This window comes from Odocoileus virginianus, chromosome 19 (genome assembly GCF_023699985.2).
Source record: "Odocoileus virginianus isolate 20LAN1187 ecotype Illinois chromosome 19, Ovbor_1.2, whole genome shotgun sequence".
Lineage (NCBI taxonomy): Eukaryota > Metazoa > Chordata > Mammalia > Artiodactyla > Cervidae > Odocoileus > Odocoileus virginianus.
The window spans coordinates 48264767-48286948 of record NC_069692.1 but is presented as its reverse complement, the minus strand read 5'-3'; the positions used below and the strand labels follow the sequence as shown (position 1 = coordinate 48286948).

General features: G+C 44.1%; 1 protein-coding gene across 3 annotated transcripts in view; it reads right to left on the bottom strand.

Annotated features, from left to right (window-relative positions):
* The window catches only part of B3GAT2 (beta-1,3-glucuronyltransferase 2), a 92854-nt gene that overhangs the window by 37076 nt on the left and 33596 nt on the right, over positions 1–22182 (bottom strand). The window lies entirely within an intron of this gene.

The following is a 22182-nucleotide window of genomic DNA, read 5'->3' as shown; positions in this document are numbered from 1 at the left end:
CTTTGTTTTTTGAATCCTGAGTTTTAAGCCAGCTTTTTCACTCTCCTTTTTCACTTTCATCAAGAGGCCCTTTGACTCCCCTTCACTTTCTGCCATAAGGGTGGTGTCATCTGCATATCTGAGGTTATTTGCATATTTGGTGTTTGACTATGGGTTTTTTTATTTGTTTGTTTCAGGCATTTTCAAAAATGCCAGTGTATCCTAGCTCGTCCCTAACTTCTTTGGGACAGTCCCTCAGAGCCATCTGAGAGGCTCTGGGCCAAAGTCCTTGGTAATATCTTCAAATAAACCGTAATTCTCAACTTTTAGGTGTTTTTTTTTTCCCCCCAGACATCAAATGAGTCCAGAGTTTCATCTTGTGAGAATAAGAAGCTCTGGAGATGCACAGTGGTGGACACTGCACAGCAGTGTGAATGTGCTTGACCCCTTTGTACACTTAAAATAGTTAAAATGGTAAATTATATATGTATTATATCACAATTGAAAAAGCAGATTAAACTTGCACTTCCAGTGAATATAGGCAGTCTTTATATTGTTAGTGATGCTTTTCAGTCATCATAATTTTAAGAACGATTCTCCTGTGCTCAAAGTCTTTTCTTGCTTGACCATTGGAAGTGTTTTCCATTTTATTAAGCATTCTCAAACCTTAGTATGGTTATTTCAGGCAGCCCAGTGATAAAGAATCCACCTGCCAATGCAGGAGGTGCAAGAAATACAGGTTCAATACCTGGGTCGGGAAGATCCCCTGGAGTAGAAAATTGGCAACCTACTCCAGAATTCTTGCCTGGAAAATTCCATGGACAGAGGAGCCTGGCAGGCTACAGTCCATGGAGTCGCAAAGAGTCAGACACAACTGAGTGGGCACAGCAATATTAGCAGCAAAACTTTTGCGGCTGTTGTGAGTCGCCCAGTTGTGTCTGACATTTTGCGACCCCATGGACTACATCACACCAGGCCTCCCTGTTCTTCACCATCTCCCGAAGTTTGCCCAAGTTCATGTCCATTGCATCAATGATGCCATCCAGTCATCTCATCCTCTGAGGCCCTCTTCTGCCTTCATTCTTTCCCAGCATCAGGAACTTTTCCAAAGAGTCAGCTGTTTGCATCAGAAACCCAAAATACTGGAGTTTTGATGTTGGCATTAGTCCTTCCAATGAGTATTCAGGGTTGATTACCCTCAAGATTGACTGGTTTGATCTCCTTGCTGTCCAAGGGACTCTAAGGAGTCTGCTCCAGCATCACAGTTTGAAAACATCAATTCTTCGGCACTTCACCTTCTTTATGGTCCAGCTCTCACAAACATACATGACCACTGGGAAGACCATAGCCTTGACTATACAGACCTTTGTTGCCAGAGAAATGTCTCTGCTTTTCAACACACTATCTAGGTTTCTCATAGCTTTCCTGCTCTGAAGCAATTGTCTTCTGATTTCATGGCTGCAGTCACCATCCACAGTGATTTCAGAGCACAAGATGAAATCTGTCGCTACTTCCACATTTCCCCCTTCTATTTGCCATGAAGTAATGGGGCCAGGCACCATGATCTTAGTTTAGTATTTAGTTTTAAACCAGCTCTTTCACTCTCCTCCTGTAACTCATCCAGCCTGGTATTTCTCACGATGTGCTCATTGTAGCGGTTAAACAAACAGGGTGACAGCAGACAGTGTCCTGTCATACTCCTTTCTCAATCTTGAATCAATCAATTGTTCCTGCAGGGTTCTCACTGCTGTTTCTTGACCCGCATTCAGGTTTCGCAGGAGACAGTTAAGATGGTCTTGTATTCTCATCTCTTTAAATGCTTGCCACAGCTTATGATGATCCACGCAGTCAAAGGCTTTGGCATAGTTGCTGAAACAGAGGTAGATGTTTTTCTGGAATTCTCTTGCTTTCTCTTTGATCCAGCAAATGTTGGCAATTTGATCTATGGTTCCTCTTTCTTTTCTAAACCCAGCTTGGACATCTGAAAGTTCTTGGTTCATGTAATGCTGAAGCCTAGCATGCAAGATTTTAAGCATGACCTCACTAGCGTGGGAGATGGGTGCAATTGTCTCATGGTTAGCATATTCTTTAGTACTGCCCTTCTTGGGAATGGGGATGAGGATTGACCTTTTCTAGTCCTATGGTTACTGCTGGGTCTTCCAGATTTGCTGACATATTGAGTGCAACACTTTAAAACCATCATCTTTTAGGATTTGAAATAGCTCAGCTAGAATTCCATCATCTCCACTAGCTTTACTGGTAGTAATGCTTCCTAAGGCCCAATGACTGGATAGATGCCATGATCTTAGATCTAATCCCTTGAATCTACTTGTTACTTCCACTGTATAATCATAAGGGATTTGATTTAGGTCATACCTGAATGGTCTAGTGGTTTTCCATACTTTCCTCAATTTAAGTCTGAATTTTGCAATAAAGAGTTCATGATCTGAGCCACAGTCAGCTCCAGGTCTTGTTTTTGCTGACTGTATAGAGCTTCTCCATCTTTGTCTACAAAGAATGTAATCAATTTGATTTTGTTATTGACCATTTGGTGATGTCCATGTGTGAAGTCATTTCTTGTGTTGTTGAAAAGGGTATTTGCTATGACCAGTGCATTCTCTTGGCAGAATTCAGTTAGCCTTTGCCCTGTTTTGAGGGCATTTTGTTGCTTGGAGAATTTTGTTCTCCAAGGCCAAACTTGCCTGTTACTCCAGGTATCTCTTGACTTCCTACTTTTGCATTCTAATCCCCTCTGATGAATAGGACATCTTTTTTTGGTGTTAATTCTAGGAGGTCTTCTTGATCTTCATAGAACTGGTCAGCTTCTTCAGCATCGGTGGTAGGGGCACAGACTTGAATTACTGTGATGTTGAATGGCTTGCCTTGGAAACGAACCGAGATCATTCTGTCATTTTTGAGACTGCACTCAAGTACCTCAGTTTGGACTCCTGTTGATTATGAGGGCTACCCACTTCTAAGGGGTTCTTGCCCACAGTAGTAGATATATAATACAATGTAGTATATATATATAGTTCATCTGAATTAAATTCACCCATTCCCATCCATTTTAGTTCACTGATTACTAAGATGTTGATGTTTTCTCTTACCATCTCCTGCCTGACCATGTTCAATTTACCTTGATTCATGGAGCTAACATTCCAGGTTCCTATGCAGTGTTGTTCTTTGCAGTACTGGATTTTACTTTCACCACCAGACACATCCACAACTGAGCGTTGTTTCCACCTTTGGCACAGAAGCTTCATTCTTTCTGGGGCTATTAGTAGTTCTCTGCTCTTCCCCAGTAGCATATTGGACAGCTTCAGACTTGGGGGACTCATCTTTCGGTGTCATATCTTTTTGTTCTTTTATACATTTCATGAGGGTCTCACAGCAAGTACACAGGGGTGATTTGCCACTCGCTCCTCCAGTGGATCATGTTTTGTCAGAACTCTCTGCTATGACTCATCCGTCTTGGGTGGCCCTACACAGCATGGCTCATAGCTTCATTGAGTTATGCAAGCCCTTTCTGCACGAGAAGGCAGCGGTGGTGAAGATAACCAAAGCGTGGGAGTATCTTGCCTCAACCTCCTAGAGTGACTCAACGGGTGGCCCAGGAGGGGCCCAACCTACAGACTGGACTAGAACGAACCAGAAGAGGGAACTGGAAGCTTCTGACCACCTACACCAGCCGTTCTGGTCTCTGGCTGTAGTTTATAATCACCTCAAGACCTAAAATAAATATATACACACCCCAACACCAGGCCCTTATCCAGAGGTTTAATTGATAGATGATGGAACCCATTTCTGGGTATTTTCCCAAAGCTCTGTAGATCATTTTTGATGTGTAGCCAGGCTGAGAACCACTAAGCAAGACTCTCCTTAGAGAGTTCTCTGCTGGTGCAGCTCAATATCCCCTCCTTAAAAAAATCTCACAAGAGATAATGGTGATATGGTCTCAGAAGGAATAAGAAGCTGTAAAACTTAAATTTACATAAACCTTAAACTAGAAAAGAAAGACAAGTTAGTATTCATGACCTCGGCAGACTTTGTAGCTATGACTGTCAGCAACAGTGTGAGGCCTGGAGAGGCAGGGGCGAACCTGTGTCCCTGGGGCCCTCTCCCCTGGCAAAGTGGGCGGGGGGCAGGCGTCCCACTGGAGCGCCACCGTGAGGACAAGCGCGGAAGGGCAAAGGGGGCGGGGGGCAGGCGTCCCACTGGAGCGCCACCGTGAGGACAAGCGCGGAAGAGCAAAGGGGGAGGGTCGGCGAGAGTCCCACTGGAGCGCCACCGTGAGGACAAGCACGGAAGGGCAAAGGGGGCGGCGGGCAGGAGTCCCACTGGAGCGCCACCGTGAGGACAAGCGCGAAAGAGCAAAGGGGGCAGGGGGCAGGAGTCCCACTGGAGCGCCACCGTGAGGACAAGCGCGGAAGAGCAAAGGGGGCGGGGGGCAGGAGTCCCACTGGAGCGCCACCGTGAGGACAAGCGCGGAAGGGCAAAGGGGGCGGGGGGCAGGAGTCCCACTGGAGCGCCACCGTGAGGACAAGTGCGGAAGGGCAAAGCGCAGAAGAGCAAAGGGGAAGGGTCGGCGAGAGTCCCACTGGAGCGCCACCGTGAGGACAAGCGTGGAAGAGCAAAGGGGGTGGGGGGTAGGAGTCCCACTGGAGCGCCACCGTGAGGACAAGTGCGGAAGGGCAAAGGGGGCAGGGGGCAGGAGTCCCACTGGAGCGCCACCGTGAGGACAAGTGCGGAAGGGCAGGGCTCTGGGGAGCGGGTGGGACGCGCACCTGCTAAGGAAGGAAAATCTGGACAAACTTCCCCGGGAGAAAGTAATGCCGGGGCCACGAAATGGTCTTGAGGAGTGACTACAAACTCACTAAGCAAACGTGAGAAGACGGTGACATTCCATATTCTGCTCTGCATGGTGTTACTAGCTTAGGCAATGCTGGGCGAATTTGCACCAAGGGGAGATCAGTGCAGAGTCTGGGGTGGAGGGAAAACCCGGCTGGCCTTACCGCTTGAAGCCAGGTTCAGCGAACAGCCTTGGGTTAGCTGGACAGATTGCCGGCCCTTAATTCTCATCATTCCCCCCAACGAACTGTTTGCCTCTTTAATAGATTTCATACGAAAATTACATCTACGGATGTCCTCCTGGGGTGCTCCAGGGAAAGTCAAAGTAGTAAAAAGGACATTTCTGCCCTACCTCCTGTAGCCTGATTAGAAAATTGTCTTAACCTTCCCCAGGAGCCATGGTATTTGTACAGAAAACAGATGCTCCCTCTGCAGCAGTGGGGGAGGTGGGGCAGCCACACAGAACACCCTGCAAATCTATACGTTACAACTGGCATTTGCTTTTGAAAGCACAACTGCATTTTTGTTTGTTTAGTGTTTTCAGCTGGGAAACCGCAAAAGTGAGGGCGTATCTGCTCCTGAATTCTTAACTGATATTTTTTTGGTTTGTTTTTCTCCTGTTGACCATTCTCTGTGGCAGGTATTTTCTCTAAAGTTGGGGCCAATGTTTATCTCCACATGCCATCCTGCCCACTGAGCCAATTCGCTGAATGAAGAGGAGGGAGGTCCACCAGTCAGGGGGAGGAAAAACGTCCATCAAGACCCCCCAGCAAGGGCTTTGCATGGACTTCAGTATTGACCTTCCAGGTGGACGGACCTGAAACAGACACACAGGTACAGACTCAAAGGTTCGCAGAACAGCAGGCACTCTGCAAGTGTCTCTTCTCCTTTCAGCATCACTCCCCAGGCAGGTGGTCTGATCCCTAAACCACAGGTGAGGAAACCAAGAAGCACATCCTGGTATGCTCAAGGAGGGGCTGGAGCCAGCGCCTCATCCCCACAGCTGCCCATAGGGATGTGACCCCCACCGTGGATGGTCCCACACCCACCCGCTGAGTGCATCCTGCTTCCTGGTTACCAGTCATCTGTGTAATTGGGTGTCTACAGTTCTGTATCCCATGGTCTGAGTGTGAGGTCTGACTCTGGGAAGAACCCCACAGCCTCTGATTTGTGGATGAGAAGGATAAGCTCAGATATAGAGCCCAGTCCTTTGGCTGTAGGTGAGTCAGTGTCAGGACCATCTCTGGACCTGAATTTGAACCCTGGTTCCACCATCTAATCACTGGGCAGCCTTTGACAAGTTACTCAGCCTGCCTGGGCCTCCACTTCCTAGTATGTAAATGAGGATAATAATACAAGCCTCCTGGGGCGAGGATTACATGAGAAAGCACATAGAGCTCCTGAGGACACCTGCTGCCCATAAATGCTCAGCAAACTAATTGCTAAGTCTGAGGACTTTGCTGCTATCAGGGAAAACATGGTTTTCAAAAGTCTTAGTCCTAAATGAAAGATTGAGGGAAATCTTCAATTGAAATCTGAAATCTTCAACTGAACTCAAGGGAAGTTACAATCTATAAACGCAAAACTGCTATATTTGAAATGGGATGGGCCCTGAAAACACTCTGCCCTCTTTCCTGCAGCCCCCTCCCTCACCCCTCCCCCTTGCCCAGCCCTCCCCCTTGCCCAGCCCCAGTGTGGAGATCCCATCCCCAGCTACCCCAGGAGGGGACCCTGGTTATGGGCACACAGCTGCTCCTCACCCAGCTCGCCCACTTCTCCCAGAGAGGTCAGGCTGCATGTGACCAGTGCTGAACAAGCCCCAGGGTCAGCGAATGTCTGAGGGCTTCTGGAATAGACACCTAATTCTGGAGATCTCCAGCCACCGTCCCTGTGGTTCTGCCTGAGGTCAGGACTGGCCGCTGCCAGGTCAGCCACGCTGCACTGACCCAGGGGCAGAGTCCCACGTCAGTCCCCAGATCACACACCAAAAGGTATTATGGGACACATCAAGCCATTCAATGGAGAAGGTTCAATAACTATCTGTTTCATAAAAATCACTCACAGATTGAAAACCAAACACAGATTACACATGGCTCCAAAGTGGCAAGAAGGCCACTCTCCCCATTTTCTTGCACAGTTTATATTCACAGAGCAAAGAAAACCTTCATCCACTGTGGCTCAGCTCATTTGGCTTTGATGACCATCTGACCTGGGCTGATATTACTGCATGGATGCATGCTCAGTCTCTTCAGTCATGTCTGACTCTTTGCAACCCTATGGACTGCAGCCTCCCAGGCTCATTTGTCCATGGGGTTCTCCAAGCAAGAACACTAGAGTGGGCTGCTACGCCCTCCTCCCAGGGATCTTCCTGACCCTGGGATTGAACCTGTGTCTCTTACATCTACCTGCACTGGCCAGTGGGTCAGTGCATCATCTGATGTTACTGCATCATCTACTAAAAAAGGGTCTGCTGAGTAAATAACCCAGACCAGGGTCCTTGTCAACAGGTGTCAAGAAAAAGAACATCTTGTTCAACAGTTACCTCCACTGAGCGCCCGCCCCCCACCAAGAGAGCTTCAGTGGGTCCACCTGTCATCCTCCACTCATTGTCAAGTGAACAGTCATCACTTATAACTTTTTTTTTTAAGGTCTGCCTGCTGAGCTGGCCATGGGGCAGAGACTCTGGAGGAGGGCAGCGGTTCTTATGACTGCTTATGGCTGCTTCCCTGGAAGCAGCCAAAGTGAGTTGGTCTCTTGAAAGTAACTCCCTGACTTCAAAACAGAGCTAAAAACATTGTGAGGATAGCCCTGCTTTTAGGTACTAAGAACTAGCCAGTGGCGGATGCCTGAGGGGTGTGAATGAAATCCTGAGGCACAAACCGGGAGAAGTAATACCAGGTCTTGCTGGCTGGGCAGAGCAGGGTCCACTGCCCAGCTGCTGAAGCCCACTGCACCCCACAGCCTCCCGTGCACGCCTTTCATCCTGTAGGTGAGGATCTCGGATCTCATGTCAGTAGTGATTGTTAGGTAGTTAGAATAGGAAAAAGGAGTCCAAAATGGCGATGGCTTAAAGGAAGGGAAAAGCCCATGAAAATGGAACAAAAGGAAACTCGCCACCTGGAGTGAGAACTTCGGGTGAAACAAACACGCCCCCTTCTTGGCTAGCCCAATTTGCAGTGGGCAGGCTCAGCGGGGAGGAGACAAGTGAATAAAAGGAGGACGCCAAGATGATTGAGGCCTCTCCTTTTGGCTTGGCCTGCCCTCACACCTCCAGGGTGTACTTTCCTTTGCTTGCTGAATAAAACTCTGAGCTGTAACACTGGCCCACCATTTCAAATCTTTGCTGCGGCAAGACAGAACCGAGGAAATTACACTCTTCCAACATATCTGGGGCCGTGACTCGGATGTGACCGGGCTGAAACAACCTTGGCTTGGCCCCTGCGAGGCGGAGGCCGAGCACAGCAGAAGCCCCACTTGGTGAAAGCTCATGTGGTGGAAGCTGAACCAAAGGAAACCCAGTGCAGGGGAAGTGACAAGAAGCCCAGCGTGCTGGAAACCAGGGCAGCAGAAACAAACTCGGCAGAAAGCTCACACAGCTCAGTCTCAGGTTCCAGAAGACTGCCAGTTAAGGTAGGAGGTCCTCGCCCCTTTGGCGAGAAGGACACATGACTAACAAGATCTTAATTCCATTATGATCTCTCGTTTCTTGTTTCCTCCAACCTCCTGTGAACAGGCGAGCAGCCGTGGGAGCAACTGAGGGACTCTGGTAGGGGCTACTCCCCAGCGTGTCCCAAAGGCTCCATTACCTGCTGCGCCCTAGGATCTGCTGCCCAAGCGGGTGACGGTTCTTCTGTCCTTACCCTCCTTTGTGCCAAGGAGCCCGTGAAAACTGTAGGTACAGATCAGACATTTAGCAGTTTTCCCAGCAAGTTACGAAGGGGATTCCTCGGCACGTTCTTCCCGCTGCTTTTTCCTCCTGTCCTTCAGCTCCTCTCTCCATCTCAACCTGCCTGGGGATCTGCACCAGTACTGGGTAGTATAAGCTTCAGAAAGACTCACCCCTAAGGAAGTCCACCCATGGAAATTGGAGGAAGCCTATTACTTGTGGGACTGTGCCCAGTCTCAGCAATAACTCAGGAGTCCAACGAGAACCCCATTGCCTTTCTGGAAAGTCTAAAGGAGGCCCTCCAAAAGTTTACCATTCTGGACTTAGACTCTTAGTAGGGGAGGTGATTTTAAAGGACAAATTCCTGTCCCAATGTGCATCAGGCTCAGGATAAAGTTACAAAAGCTACAGCAGCAGGACCCTGCTGCCTCTTTAGATGATGGTCCAGACAGCCACCAGTACTTTTTATAACAGAGAACAGGAGAGGGAGGCCAAGACCCGGGAAAGAGCAAAAAGGAAAGAGACAAGGCATACCCAGATGCTGGCCCCCTCCAGGGAAGCCCTGTGGCAAACCCCGAGTCCCTAAAGGACAAGGCCCAGGACAAAAGCCTAATCTGTAGACCGGTGGGATATTGGGCCAAAGAGTGTCCAGACCGTGAGAAGTCTCCTAATACAGTTTGCTACAAATGCCATCAACTGGGACATTGGGTGGCACTCAGCCCTCAGGACCCAAGAACCTCAAGGTCAAGCTCCAAACCTTCCCTCACGACGGTTCAACAGGACTGAAGCGGCCTGCTCCAGCCAGCCTGCCTGTCACAGATAATCACAGGGCTGGAGCCAAGGGTACAGCTGAATCTGGCAGGTAAGTCCGAGAACTTCTTGGTTGACACAGGGACTACCTACTTTGTCCTGACGTCCTACTCCAGAGTCTTTTCCTCCAAAACCTGTACCATTTTGCGTGCTACAGGAAAAACAATAACAAAAAGATTCACCCAAGCACTTCTTTGTTGCTGGGATGGACAAATATTTTCCCACCAGTTTCTGGTGGTCCCTGAGTGCCCTACTCCCTTATTGGGAAGAAATCTTTCCCTGCCTTTGAAATCTTGCAGCTATTGCAGTCCTGATAGAAGATGCTTTAAAACTCTCTCTTGGGGACAACTAACTATTTTTACCAGCCACCAAGTGTAACAACTCCTAAATGGGAGAGGTCACTTATGGATGTCTGATCAAAGGATCCCCAGATACCAAGTAGTGCTGATGGAAAATCCAGGCTGGACTCTATCCCCTTGTGAGGTTCTTAACCCAGCTACCTTCCTGCCTACCCCCGAGGGCTTTCTCCCTTTTCACTCTTGCCTAGAAACCTTGAACCTTGTCTCAAAACCTTGAGAGGTATTGTCAGAAGGTCTTCTGACCAATCCTGAGGAAATCTGGTACACTAATGGAAGCAGCTTTGTCTTGGATGGAAAAAGAAAAGCTGGATATGCAGTAGTCTCCAATTTTGAGGCCATAGAGGCTAAATCTTTGCCCCCAGATACTTCAGACCAGTTGGCTGAGCTCATAGCCCTGACTCAAGCTTTAGAGCTGGGAAAAGGAAAAAGTAGCTATTTACACTCACTCCAAGTATGCCTTTCTTGTGCAACATACACATATGGCCACTTGGAAAGAAACAGGCCATTTGACCACCCAAGGGTCCCCAATCAAATATGGTGATCAAGTCCTTAGGCTCTTGGAGGCAGTCATCTGCCCACTGAGGTTTCAGTCTCCCACTGTAAAGGACACCAAAAAGGGAGCATGAAATGGCACGAGGGAACCAAACAGCTAATCAGGCAGCTAAGAGCAGCATTACAGAACCATGACCTAATAGGGGTGGCCACTCTAGTTCCACAGACTAATTTGCCAGAAACTCCTTCATATACTGAAGGTGACACTCTTACAGCTAAGAGTGAGGGCTTTCAAGAAGATCATATGGGGTGATTGCCAAAGGAGGGACTCCTTTTTCTGCCTGGAAACCTCCAATGGAAGTTGGTTAACTCCTTACATGCCACCAGTCATTTAGGGGAGAAGGCCCTCCAAAGATCACTAGAGTTCCTTCAGAGGAACAGGCCTCCAAACGACTATAAGACGAGTGGCCTCCTCTTGTCCCACTTGCCAATTAAACAGCCCCCAAGGAGCTCGAAGACCCCAGCTGGCCCAGCCCGTCCAATGACGTGGGACCTATCCAGAAGAAGACTGGCAGATGGACTTCACCCAGATGCCAGTTTCTCAAGGGTATAAATACCTATTAGTCATGATAGATACATTCACAGAATGGATTGGATGCTTTCCCATCCAGACTAAGAAGGCTGAGGAGGTGGGAAAAACACTGCTCCATGAAATCACTCTGAGATTTGGCCATCCCAGGTCATTACAAAGTGACAAGGGGACATCATTTACTTGTAAGGTCTCCCAAAGGGTCTCTAAAGCATTGGGCATTACTTACTACTTCCATTGTGCTTGGAGGCCTCAGTCTTTAGGAAAAGCAAAACTCTGCAAACAATTCTTGAAACCAGAGATAAAAAGATAGCCCAGGAGACCTCCCTGGGATGGAAGGAGGCTTACCACTAGCTCTCCTCCGCACCCTAAGGAACAGGTTGGTCTGAGTCCTTATGAGATGCTGTATGGGAGGCCTCTTGTTTATATCAATAACCTCTTCCTAGATTCAGAGGCTCAGACCCTCCAGTCTTATACCACAGACACTGAGCATTTCCAACAGGATATACGCTTGTGGGGTGTCAACCAGGACCCAAAATATTCTAAAGAGCCATCACTATATGCTCCAGGGACACAAGTCCTAACTAAAGTCTGGAAAGATGGGTCCCCAAAGGCTCACCTCCAGCCCACATGGAAGGTCCCCTTCCCTGTAATACTTTCTACCCCCGCAGCAGTCAAGGTACCAGGACATGACTCCTGGATTCACTACTCATGAGTCAAGCCATATAATAAAACAGAAGAGGGCACTCAATACACCTGTGAGCCCCTGGGAGATGTCAGACACCTATTCAGGACTACAAATGAGTGCCATTCTAATGAACACCCCCAAAATTAAGCTTCCGGGGATAAGATTTCTCAGGATAACTCTAAAGAGCCAATGCAGCCTGGCAGGGGTTGTTACTCCAAAACAGACAGGGATAGAGCTCCTGATCCCTGAACAAGGAGGGACTTGAGCCATTTTGAATGAGATGTGTTGTTTCTGGGTAAATACTTCCAGCTAAGTTAAAGAAAGTCTCACAGTCCTCAAGAAAAACATTCAGATCCTATGGGATTGCAAAGAACAAGCTGGAGATCTCAAGGGTGGTTACAATCTCTCTTTGGGGGATCCTTCTCCAGGCAAGGAGGGATTTGCAGTTGGCTGATGCCCCTACTGGGCTTCCCTGGTGGATCAGAAGTTAAAGCATCTGCCTGCAATGCGGGAGACATGGATTCGATCCCTGGGTCGGGAAGATCCCCTGGCGAAGGAAATGGTAACCCACTCCAGTATTCTTGCCTGGAGAATCCCATGGACGGAGGAGCCTGGTGGGCTACAGTCCACGGGGTCACAAAGCGTTGGACATGACTGAGTGACTTCACTCACTTCACTAGTGCTCCATGTACTATCACCAGTCTAACCCGTTTTGTCTCTGCCCGAGTCAACAAGCTACACAATGCAGGGCTAGTTCAACAAGGAAACAAAACTACACCTGACCACAGAAAATATCACTCACCCTTAGATGGACACCACTATAAGGACTCTGAGGCCTGAGACTAGCAAGAGGGGGAGACCAAATAGCCCTCACCATCCCAGTTTGGCAGGAAGTAGCCAGAGAGACCGCGACACCCCTATTCCCAAAGAATTGGGCCTCCCATCTCTTGAGGGGGGAATGTTAGGTAGTTAGAATAGGAAAAAGGAGTCCAAAATGGCAGTGGCTTAAAGACAAAGAAAGGGAAAAGCCCATGAAAATGGAACAAAAGAAAACCTGAAGACCGGGAGTGAGAACTCTGGGTGAAACAAACACGCCCCCTTCTTGGCTAGCCCAGTTTGCAGAGGGCAGGCTCAGCAGGGAGAAGACAAGTGAATAAAAGGAGGCAGCCAAGACAATTGAGGCCTCTCCTCTGGGGTCTGCCCACACTCACGCTTTGAGGGTGTACTTTCCTTTGCTTGCTGAATAAAACCCTGAGCTGTAATCCAGCTGTCACACTGTTTCACATATTTGCTGCAGTGAGGCAGAACTGAGAAAATCACACTATCCCCCAACAGTAATCATTCAAATTTCTAAAAATTATGTCCCAATGCAAGAGGAATAATCATTTCTGCCACCATCATTGCACATACAAGAAAACTTCAGAACAAGATCTCCTTGTCTCAGAGCAAAACTCACCTCTGTAGTGTTCGATTTGGCAAAATAATGACAGGGTCAAACTCCGTGAAGGACAGGAAACATTCTAGTTCCAATGTCTGATACGCAAATAAGCTTCTGGTGGGGGCGAGGCTGTGGCTTCACAGAAACGCAAGCAGGACAGACTGTCAGGGGCTTCTGCTGAGTGTGCTCAACCCCGCAGAGCAAGACAGCGCGGAAATGCTGCATACAGCCCGTTCAGTCCAGGTTTGTTGTTTTAGGAAATACGTGTGATTTTACTTACTTTTGTTTCTTAAAAAATTTTTTTTATTGATATATAGTTGATGTATAATATTATCTTAGTTTCAGGTGTATTACATGATATGATAGTTGCATAAATTATGAAATGATCACCATGATAAGCCCAGTAACCATCTGTCCCCAAAATTACTACGATATTATGGACCATACTCCTTATGCTGTGTACTACATCCCCATGGCTTATTTATTTTATAACTAGACAACAGTACCTCCTAATCCCCTTCACCTACTTTGCCCACCTCCTACCCCCTCCCTTCTGGTAACTACTTTTATATTCTCTGTATCTATCAGGCTGTTTATATTTTGTCCTGTTTTGTTTAGATTCTACATATAAGTGAGATCCTATGGTGTTTGTCTTTCTCTTAACTTATTTCACTTAGCATGATACCCTTTATATCTATACACATTGTCACAAAGGCAAGATTTCATTTTTTTTTTTATGGATGAGTAATATTCCATTGTATTAATATATATATGTGTATACACCTATATGTGTGCATATATATGTATGTATAGATATACATATACACATATACATATGTATACATATACATATATGTATATCTACATATACATATGTATACATATACATATATGTATATCTACATATACATATATAAATACACACACACACACACACACCACATTTTCTTTATCTGTTCATCTGTTGATGGACACTTTGGTTGCTTCCATACCTGGACAATTGTTAATAATGCTGCAATGAACACTGAGGCCCTGTATTCTTTCAAATTAGTGTTTCCTTCAGATAAATATCCAGAAGTAAAATTGTTGGATTATATGGTAGTTCTATTTTTAATTTTCTGAGAAGTCTCCATACTCCAAACATACTATGTTTTCCATAGTGGCTATACCAATTTGCATTCCCACCAACAGCGTACAAGGATTTCCTTTTTTCCACATCATCACCAATGCTTGTTACTTGCCTTTTCACTGTTAGCCATCCTGACAGGTGTAAGGGGACATTTTGTAGTTTTGATTTTCATTTCCCTGATGATTAGCGATGTTGAGCACCTTTCCACATACTTATTGGCCATTGGATGTCTTTTTTGGAAAAACGTCTATTTAGGTCCTCTGCCTACTTTTCAGTCAGTCAATTTGTTTTGTGATGTTGAGCTATAAGAGCTCATTGTATATTCTGGATATTACCTCCTTACCAAATATATCATTGGCAAATATCTCCACCCTTTCAGCAGGCTGCCTTTTCATTTTCTTGATGTTTCTCTTCATTGCACAAAAGCTCTTTAGTTTGATGCAGTCCCATTTATGTTTTTCTTTTGCCTCCCTTGTCAGAGATGACAAGATCCAAAAACATATTGTTAGGACTGATGTCAGAGAGGACACTGCCTCTGTTTTCTTTGGTTTATGGTTTCGGGCCTTACATCTAATCCACTTTGAGTTTATTTTTGTATATGGTGTGAGAAAGCAGTCCAGTGTCTTTCACCACGTAGCTGTCCAGTTTTCCCAAGATCTCGTATTGAAAAGGTTATCTTCTCCCCATTGGACATTCTTGCCTCCTTTGTTTTATATTAATCAACTGTATCAGTATGGGTTTATTTCTGGGCTTTCCATTATGTTTCATCGATCTGCACATCTGTTTTTGTCCTAGTTTGATGTCTATAGTTTTGTAGTATAGTAAGAAATCAGGGAGCATGGTGCTACCAGCTTTGTTATTCTTTCTCAAGATTGCTTTGACTATTTGGGTTCTTTTGTGGTTCCGAATAAATTTTAGAATTATTCTCCTGTGAAAAATGCTGTTGGTCTTTTGATAGGGATTACACTAAATCTGTAGATTGTCTTGGGTAGTTTAGTCATTTTAGCAACATTAGTTCCTCCAATCCATGAACACAGTATACCTTTCTATTTGTGCTGTCTTTAACTTTTATCATCAGTGTCTTATAGTTTTCAGAGTACAAGTCTTTTACCTCTTGAATTAGATTTATCCCTAGGCTTTTTATTCTTTTTGATGCACTTGTAAATGGTATTATTTTCCTAATTTCTCTTTCTGATAGTTCATCGTCAACAGGTAGGAAGGTAACAGATGTTAATTTTGTATACTGAAACTTAACTGAATTCAATTATTATTTCTAACAGTTTTTTGATGGCATTTTTAGGATGTCTTAAATACAGTATCACATCATCTGAAAATAGTGATAGTTCTACATCTCCCTTTCCAGTTTGGATTTCTTTTTCTTGTCTAACTGCTGTGGCTAGCAGTTGGCTACTATATTGATAAGTGTGGCTATCTTGTCTTACTCCTGATCTTATAGGAAATTCTTTAAACTTTTCACTGTTGGCTGTGTTTTTGTTGTATATGGACTTCATTATATTGAGGTATGTTCCCTCCATACCAATTTTTTACGAGTTATTATCATAAATGAATGTTGAATTTGTCAAAAGCTTTTTCTGCATCTATTGAGATGATACTGATTTTTATTCCTCAGCTTGTTAATGTGGTGTATTACATTGCTTGATTTGTGGATAGTGAGCCATCCTTGCATCCTTTGAATAAATCCCATCTGATCATGGTGTATAATCACTTTAATGTTTTGTTGAATTCAGTTTGCTAACATTTTGTTGAGGACTTTTGCATCTATGTCCATTAGTAATAATGTCCTATTAATTTATTTTTGCTTTCTTTTCCCTTTCTTTTTTCTGTGGTGTCTGTGATGTCTCGTATCAAAATGATGCTGGCCTCATAAAATGAGTTTGGAAACATTCCTTCCTCTTTGTAATAGAATAGTTTGAGAAGAATAGGCATTATCTCCTATTTAAATTTTGATAAAGTTCACCTATGATGCTGTTTGGTCCTGGACTTTTAGTTGTTGAGAGTTTTTAACTTACTGATTCCAGTTTATTAGTGGTATCTGGGTCTGCTCATATTTTATATTTCTTCCTGATTCAGTCTTGAGAGATTATACATTTTTAGGAATTTATTCATTTCTTCTATAATATATTATCCATTTTATTGGAAATTTTTGTAGTGATGTCTTACAATCCTTTGTGTTTCTGTGGTGTTGGTTGCAATGTCTCCTCTTTCAGTTCTGATTTTATTTATTTGGATCCCCTCTTTTCCTCTTGCTGAGTCTGGTTAAAGCTTTATCAATTTATCTTTTCAAAGTACCATTCTGAGTTTCACTGATGTTTTCTATTGTTTTTTCTTGCTCTCTGTTTCATTTATTAGTGTCCTGATCTTTATGATTCATTCCTTTGACTATCTTCTGGTTTTGTTTTTCTTTTTTTAGTTCATTTAGGTGTAATGTTAGATTGTTTATGTGGGAATTTTCCTGTTTCCTGAGGTGGGCCTTTAGGCCTCTAGTTCCCTTCTAAGAACTGCTTTTGCTGTGTCCCATAGACTGTGGTACTTTATGCTTCCATTTTCATTTGTCTCTGGGTATTTTAAAAAATTTCCTCTGTGAGTTCTTCAAGACTTATTGGTTGTTTAGTAGTATGTTGTTTAGTCTCCACATATTTGGGTTTCTTGCATTATTTTCCTGTATTTGATTTCTATTTTCATACTTTTATGATCAGAAAATACATTTGATATCATTTCAATTTTCTTACATTTGCTGAAACTTGTTTTGTGTGATTTATCCTGGAAAATGCTCCATGTGCACTTAAAAAGAGTATATATTTTGCTATTTTTTAATAAAGTGTTCTGAATCTATTAACTTCATTTGCTCTCATGTGTCATTTAAAGTCAGTTTTCCTTATTGATTTTCTGTCTAGATTATCTGTCCACTGATATAAGTAGGGCATTGAAGTCCCTATTATTAATAATATTGTAATGTATTATATTATTTACTCCCTTTGTGTTTGTTAATATTTGTTTTATGTATTTAGGTACTCTTATAATGGGTGCATGTGAGAGTTGGACTGTGAAGAAAGTTGAGCGCCGAAAAATTGATGCTTTTGAACTGTGGTGTTTTGGAGAAGACTCTTGAGAGTCCCTTGGACTGCAAGGAGATCCAACCAGTCCATCCTAAGGAGATCAGTCCTGGGTGTTCATTGGAAGGACTGATGCTGAAGCTGAAACTCCAGTACTTTGGCCACCTCACGTGAAGAGTTGACTCATTGGAAAAGACCCTGATGCTGGGAGGGATTGGGGGCAGGAGGAGAAGGGGACGACAGAGGATGAGATGGCTAGATGGCATCACTGACTCGATGGACATGAGTTTGAGTAAACTCTGGGAGTTTGTGATGGACAGGGAGGCCTGGTGTGCTGCGATTCATGGGGTCGCAAAGAGTCGGACACGACTGAGCGACGGAACTGAACTGATAATGGGTGCCTATACATTAACAATTGTTATATCTTCTTGATGGGTTGATCCTTTTATCATTATATAATATTCCTTTATGTCTCATTTCTTCTTTGTTTTAAAGCCTTTCATCTGATGTAAGTATTGCTATTCCCTGCTTTTCAATTCCATTTATGTGGAATACCTTTTTCCTTGACTTCACATTCAGTCTTCATGTGTCTTTAGAGATGAGGTGAATTTCTTGTAGGTAGCATATACATGGATCTTGTTTTTTATCCATTCAGCTCCTCTATGTTCTTTGATTGGAACATTTAGTCTATTTAGTGTTATTATTTTACATCTTTTTGTTTGTGTATTTCTTAACTACTTCTTATTGTGGATACAGATGATTTTATACTTTAGTCTTTTAACCTTCCTGCTAGCTTTTTAAGCAGCTGATCTATTGCTTTTACTATATATTTTCTTTTACCAATGAGATTTTTTTCCTTCTATAATTTTCATATTTTTAGTTGTGGTCTTTTCTGTTTAAAGTAGCCTCTTTAACATATCTTGCAAAGCTGGTTGAAAGTGAAAGAAAGTGAAAGTGGTTCGGTCATGCCCAACTCTTTGAGACCCCGTGGACTATACAGTTCATGGAATTCTCCAGGCCAGAGTACTGGAATGGGTAGCCTTTCCCTTCTCCAGGGGATCTTCCCAACCCAGGTATCAAAGCCAGGTCTCCCACATTGCAGGCAGATTCTTTACCAGCTGAGCCACAAGGGAAGCCCAGTGGTACTGAGTTCCTTTAACTTTTGCTTACCTTTAAAATCCTTTCTCCTCAAATCTGAATGCTAACCTTGCTAGGTAGAGTATTCTTAGGTAGAGTATTCCTGTTTTTTCTTCCTTTCATTACTTTGAATATATCATGCCACTCTCTTCTGTCCAGCAAAGTTCCTGACAAAAAGACAGCTGATTGTCACATGGAAGTTCCCTTGTATGTGACTAGTTGCTTTTCTTTTGGTGATTTTAAGAGTCTCTCTTTAATAATTGCCACTTTAATTATAATGTCTTGGTGTGGACCTCATTGAGTTCATCTCTTTTGGGACACTCTGCTTCCTGGACCTGGCTGTCAATCTCCTTTCCCAGGTTAAGAAAGTTTTCAGCTACTTTTTCTCCAAATAAGTTATCTACCTCTTTCTCTCTCTCTTCTCCTTCTGAGAGCCTCTAATGTGAACGTTAGTACACTTGATGTTGTCCCAGAGGTCTCTTAAACTACCACCATTTTAAAGTTTTTTTTCTGTTCAGCTTGATTTCCACTACTCTGTCTTCCAGATCACTGACCTGTTCCTCTATATTATCTAATCTACTGTTGATTCCTTCTAGTGTATTTTTTATTTCATTTGCTGTATTCCTAAATTCTGCTTCATTCTTCTTTATATTTTCTAGCTCTTTCTTGAAATTCTCACCATGTTCATTCATTCTTCTGAGTTTGATGAACTTGTTTATAATTACCACCTTGAACTCTTTATCAGATAAATTCATTATCTCCACTTTTTTTAGTTCTCTTTCTGAGGTTGTCCTGTTCTTTGATTTAGAACATATTGTTCCATCTCCTTATTTTGCCCAGTTTTGTTTATTTCTGTGTTAGGTGGGCTGGTTAACGTTTCTCGATCTTGGAGAAGTGGCCTCATGTAGATGTCCTATGGGGCCCCAAAGGCTACTCTCCCAGAGCTATATGCTCTAGGGGTGCCTCCTCTGTGGGCTGCGTGCCTTCTTCTGTGGCTGGGCTGGCTACTGTGAGTGTGTGCTGGTGGGAGCCTGGACCCTGGCCTGGCTGGCTACAGGGATGTTCATCTCGTGGGGCTGTGGGCCTGCAGGAGGGCGGGGTAACAATCTCACATGGCTGGCTCCACATTCCATGGGCCTTCAGGCTGGTGCTGGCCCAAGAAGCCAGGTCCCCATGCAGCCGCCAGTTACATTTTTAATCAGTTTGTGGCAATCCAAGTGAGGCCCGGGCTCCAATGCAGGCCTGCCATGCAATGATCACAACCATTTTTAAAGCAACGCTTCTCAGGCTTTCCTGGGTGCAGCAGGGAAGCAGGCTTTCTGCTTCCTTCTCTCCAGAGATTGTGACTGTGGGTACCTGAACCTTGAAAATGGGGTGGGAAGTGTCATTTGTACAAGAACATTCAAAGGATCTTCCTCTTGTCCCACTAAGAATAAATGGATTATATGGAATCTAAACAAAGCTGTGGAGTTTCACATTTTAGGATAAGAACAAACTGCCTCAAAGTCAGATCTTTATCTATCAATCTTACCAATCACTGTCAGGTAAAGATTTCCAAAAATATCAATAATTTACTGAAAACTAATTTGCACAGCAAATTCATGCATGAATAAAATAATTTAGTGTTTCAAAAGTTGTTTTCTTTGAGGCAGAAATTTTATTCCTATTTTAAAATAATTATAATTAATACAAAACAAGCAAATCATTCATTTTTTTTTATGATAGCTCTTATGCTTTGAAATATAATAAGGGGCTTAGAAAAATCTAAATATAAGTCATGTCATGGAGAAAGGTTTCCCAGAGATTTTGGCAGTGAAAGAACATCAAATATCTTATCACTATCCAGCCTAAATCACAAAACCCATGTGCCTTTCTTGAAGTTTGGATATATCTATCTGGATCCAAATTCTGGGGGAAGCAATGCAAAACACTCAATGGGCTTACTGTTTACTGGATACTTGATCATCTACATAAAGTTCTTACAGGAAAATCCAGAAGATGTATCCATGTTATTCTCACCTTGAAGTTACCTTGCAGGGTGATCGGCAGAGATGCTCCTGGGAAGTTCAGGCAAGGCTCTGGGGACAATTAGGACCAGCTATCTGCCAACTGGCTGTGTTAGCAGTCACACCCTCACTTAGAATCCAGGGACCTGGACTTTTCTTTGGACTTCCAAGGTTGGAAGCCAGGGAAGGGAGGAATTCATTAGAGAAGAGCTCACCAGTCACTCACTCCCTCATTCCACATGAGGAGACCAACTCCCTCAGAAGCACAAGATTTTTCCTAATAGTACTCAAATCTGCTCAAAGGGATACTTCTGAACAGAAAAGAAAAAACAAAAAACCTTGATTCTCAAAAGACACGTTATAAGTTATAGTCAGTCAGTTATGCTTTCAGAGCCACAAACTCAGACTGGACTGAGGAGACAACTCTTTTGAGAATCCTTGAGACCTTCCAAATACGGCTGACCTGCCTCTCCGTCTGCCTTCGGGAAGATGCTTTGGTTGAGATGCCAGCCCAGCTCTGGGGCTGTAAGAACTGGGGGGTGAGGAGTAAGGCTTGGATTGGAAGAGAGATGGAGAGATTAGGATGCAGGGAAAGGGTTTGGGAGAGGAGGATCAGGGAAGGGTCACAGGCCATGACACCTGGTCCCCAAACGAGGCACTCAGGAAATGTTGAGTTAGGATGTCCTAGCTTGTCTTCTCCCGTGACGCAGGGCAGTGGACCAGCCGTCCACAAGGCTCTCCCCAGCAGCTCTCATCCCTAGTCCTCTTCATAGCCTTACTCCCTCAAATTTATAGTACTGTCAGAACTAAAGTGATAAAGCGAGTCAGAACACAGTCTCCATCCCATCAGAATTCCAAACATAGTGACTCTGATTACAGCTGGGAAATAACACACAAAAGCTGACCAAGCCCAGGCTGACAGACAGAGCTCTGTTTCAGACCTGAAGATGGATGAGATCAATTTTGAAGCTTCTCTGCCTTCATCTTCTAGGTTATAGATGTCAGTGATTTTTTTTTTTCGCCTCCAAGCCTCATATTTCAAACTTCATCCTTCTAGAGTAATCACAGGCATCATTTTATATAACCCCTAGAAAATAAGTCACTTTGTGATGAAGCAGCATTTTAGAATTTGTGGTCTACTGTAGGTTTTATTCAATTTAGTTGGTTGGTCTTTAACCAATGTCAAAGACAGTTTCATTTCAAGAACTTCAAAAGACAGTTATATTTAATGTTAATCCCTGTTTGAACAACCAGTCATCCAATTTTATATTTTAGTTACTAAATGTATCAATAAGCACTAAATGTATCAGCAATCATCAAAATGATTGGCTTGCCTATACCATATCCCTGTTACATTTACCAGTACACATGTGATATATTTTAACACATGTGATTATACTATAAGCAGTACACATGTGATATATTATACATGTGATATATTACAACACATGTGATTATACTATAACCAGCACACATGTGATATATTATAACCAGTTGGACTTAAAGCAGAGAGAGTTGCAGGCTGCAGAACCTGTGAAGCCTGGGCCACGTGTGGTCCCCACCAGCCCCCCTGTCCCCAGCCCACCCAGGACAAAGGGATGGCTGTATAGACAGGTGACAAAGTAGAATGAGCATTTTCTAGTCACCCCAAAAATCGATTTCTCCTTGAATTACCCCCAAAGCCTGCTTTGAGGGTTTGGTTAAATAGTTCATCGGCTGAGCGTGATACAGCCTGGAGTTGAACTGA